This window comes from Ascaphus truei, unplaced genomic scaffold (assembly GCF_040206685.1).
Source record: "Ascaphus truei isolate aAscTru1 unplaced genomic scaffold, aAscTru1.hap1 HAP1_SCAFFOLD_891, whole genome shotgun sequence".
In the NCBI taxonomy this organism is placed as follows: domain Eukaryota; kingdom Metazoa; phylum Chordata; class Amphibia; order Anura; family Ascaphidae; genus Ascaphus; species Ascaphus truei.
The window spans coordinates 49600-53374 of record NW_027457230.1 but is presented as its reverse complement, the minus strand read 5'-3'; the positions used below and the strand labels follow the sequence as shown (position 1 = coordinate 53374).

Sequence of the window (3775 nt, the reverse complement as noted above, 5' to 3'; positions counted from 1 at the left end):
TTGACATCCCCCTGAATCCATTTTTTATTATGATGTGTATTTTTTATTCTTTTTTGTGATTGGTGCGTACTGTTGACGTAGATTGGAGGGGGCATGTCTGGACATGTTTATTCTGAAATAACGCAGTGCGCATGTCAGAAAAGTTCAACAGACGTTGAAAAGAGGGCATAGCGTTTTTTTTTTAAATTCAGACAGAATATGGTTTTAAGAGGCTAACCCCATCAGGTGTCAGGGTGGCCGAGTGGTTTAAGGCGTTGGACTTAAGCTCCAATGGACGTATGTCCGCGTGGGTTCAAATCCCTCCCCAGACATAATCTTTTTATATTTTTTTTATTTGTATAGAGACGGTACAGGGATTAGACGCAACAGGGGCTAAATAAAAATAAAAAGTACAAGTGTATGAGTCAAAAATATTTTTTATTTTTAAAAGCTACAACAGTTTTCAAGCAGGAAATAATTACATGTCATATTTACAAGTAAAAAAGTAAATAAGGTATTAAACGGCAGTTAAGGCCTTAATAGACTAAATTCATCTAGAGTCGTTAAGTTAGTACGATACATAGTATAGAGGGACAGCAATACAATGTCTTATTTTACAGAGGGAAAAAAATTAAACAGCTTATTTACAGTTTCAACCAGTCAGCCGACGGCATTAATAGACTACCCCTCCTCTTGTTTAGTAAATACCCCGGCGGTGATGTTAAGCCAGGGGCACTTAAAGAACTGTAACGCAAATCAGCGGTTCTTTTCTGAGGGGGTAAAAGGGTTGATGAAGGAGGGGGCGTTGTATCGGGTGCCCGTATTTTTAAGCGATCCAGGCTTTCTCTATTTGTCGCATTACCCACAACCGATGAGGGGATATTCAGTTCAGCCATCGCAGACAGAAAAGGGCTCCAGCCCTGTGGTATTTTACGCTGTGTAACAGTGTGACTTTGTGTAACACCGCGTACCAAATCCAGTAAATTAGAGCCCGGTATAACTTGTTTTTTATAAATAAACTCCCCTTTGTCATTCCAGCTTGTAATATGTTTAGCCTGAAACATTTTACTGAGCAATAACTCTGCATTTTTCTAGAAGCGGACATTCACATTAGTAACAACCTCACGAATCAAATTGTCAGTCGTATCTGATGAGGCAATATCCTGGAAGTGTAAAGGGTGAGAGGCTGTTTCATCAGTAGGCATTAAAAGGGTTATGCGGTTCTTCTCCCCTTCGCTCTGTTTAGCATGCACCAAGTATTTCTGCAGGACAGTAGTGTATCTTTTTATCTTTTCATCCTCTGATAAATTATTGCTGCTTAAGATAGCATTAATGTCTGTATCTAGGCGATGCATGGCAACTTCACGTATGTCACCCTCTCGCTGGGGGGGGCGCTGTAAGCGATCCATATCTTGTTTGGGGACCAGGTACATTTTCTCAGCATATTCCATTAGCAGTTAGTGAGAAGACCAGTCAGCAGCGGTATACTGCTGCGGCACAGTTTATTCGAGCATTTGCCCGTTCTGTGCCGCAGCAGTAGCCTGGCGCGCGCCCGAGTGTGACGGGCGCACGCCGAAGCAGCGGAAGAGCGCCCTCCGATCGGGGCGCTCTCCCTACCGCTGCCGGGTCCGCCGGGTCCCCCGGAACCCCCTGCCGCTGTCCCGCGATCGCGGGACACCAGGGCTCCCTCGGGGAGCCCCTGGACACGCGTGCAGGGGGCGCACGCTCCCGATGATGCGTGACCGCGCGTCTATGACGCGCGGCACGCCGAGGGGCGGCCACTAGCAAGCCGGGAGATTTCCCGGCTTGCGGTACCGACCACACTTCAATAAAGTGTGTCGGTAGTGTAGCAAAACCCAAAAGAGAGCCAATAAAGCCGCCGGACAAAGCTTCACCAGGCGTTTCTTTTTTACAATTGTAAATTTTTTATCGCTCAGCTTTTTTATCATTTTACGCCACTTTTTAAGTATGCCAACTTGCCGCTTTGATAAAGGTATTTTACCTTTTAGAGCATTGAGGGCTATCTCGCATATGGCAGTGACTAAATCATTAGACGCTGAACACAAAATAACTTTTCTTTGCTTTGGTGAAGCCCTTATTAATGCTTTTAAAGTATGCCAATTGCGGCGTAGTCGGTTAGACATGTTTACAACAGCGTTGCGGCTACAAGTAATGACAATTTACAGATAATTATCTCTTTTTAGAACCGTTTTTTTTTAAAACATAAACTGTGGGGTTGTCAGGCGGAAAGATACCGGTTCTTAAGCGGTACTCATCAGGGGTCGTGGCTCTTAAATCTACTAACAAAAAACCATAGGGGGACCGTGTGGCATCTTCAAATGCCTCTAAAAAGAAGTGTGATTTACCAGGGTACATTTGACGAGCTAAGGTGTTAATTTGTAATTTATCCCTTGGATTTTTAAAAAGAACCATATATTTAGTGTTTAAATTTATGGTTCTGCTTTTTTTACCCTGGCAAAAAACATTTTGTACGAGGTACATGATACTGAGGTTTCTGTGATGCACATACTTGGTGAATGCTTTTTCAATTTCAGAGCTCTCACTGGCGGCTTCCATCAAGTCATCAACGATTGTCAAATTCACTTTACCAGGGGGAAAAAGATCATCGTCATTAAATGTAGCGGGTATACCCTCAATAAATCTAATGTGTGGCACAGTGCTTAACAGTTCATCATAAATATTTTGCCAGCAAGCATAAAACCATACGATATTATCAGGCCGGTGCGACAAGTGAGTGCTAGAATGTTGCAAAAGCTGTTTAACAAAATAGCTTTTCCCTGAATTTGATGGTCCGGTTAAAATACACGAGAAGGGATGTTGAAGCCTGATATCCATTACAGATTTATAATTAGTAACCAAAGGGTAGGGTTGTGAAGTCGTTGGTCAGCTGTCGTTTCGTGTACACACACTTTTGTGTTTTCTGTAGAGGACGAGTCTCAATCTGCCAGTAACGTTTATTTCGGACAATCCCCGTCTGTTGTACCACAATCTTTTTCTGATCTTCACAAACAATGATCATGTGGCGCAGAAAGGTCAGTCAGTTAACTGCACGACGATTAATGACATTGATACACCGCATTATTGGCGATGGTTCTATAATCATTTTGTTTTCTGGATAGATTTAAATCGGCTTATAGAAAATGTAATAAGCGACTTGAAAACATTGATATTTGTGAAAGAGCATGAACGCGATTTAGAGCGCTTGAAAGCCTTGTTATTAAGGCTTCGCCGTTCAAGCGATATATTTCACAAGGGTGTAATGCAGCTAAAGGGGGATTTAAGTGCCAACAACCAAAACATAAAACACGACGTAATAATAACAACACCGTGTACTGACAATACACACCCAAAAGCCACAACAACGCTGTGTATAGAGGACGAATCTGACATTGAGAGCCGGGGGTGCACTGAATACCTTTTCTGGGTGGATGTAAAGAGGTCTATCAACGCATTTATGCGTGAACTGTATTCACATTGTTGGGTGCCTCATGGCGAACGCAACATGTGTATGGAGCCGGCGTTCAAACTAAAACTTGATCGTTTAACGACTGTATTTAGCAACGGGGCCCAATTACTAACCAATTCATGACTAAATATGGTGGGCCGGGGCTTAGATCAACACCCCACGTTAAACAGAAACACGCAGAGCGGCCAGCAGATAAATTATGTTGTAGACACCAACCCAGAACACACGCCAGAAAGCTCATTAACGCCCGTTAGTACAGGTGATTTATCGATCCCCGTTATGAGCCCCAACTTAATTGCGGTCGAACAG

At 43.2% G+C, this 3775-nt stretch overlaps 1 non-coding gene across 1 annotated transcript; it reads left to right on the top strand.

The window, feature by feature from the left end:
- Positions 1 to 227: 227 nt before the first annotated feature.
- TRNAL-UAA (transfer RNA leucine (anticodon UAA)) lies at positions 228 to 311 on the top strand. The gene has a single exon. It is a non-coding gene; the product is annotated as a tRNA-Leu (tRNA).
- The last annotated feature ends 3464 nt before the right edge of the window (positions 312 to 3775 follow it).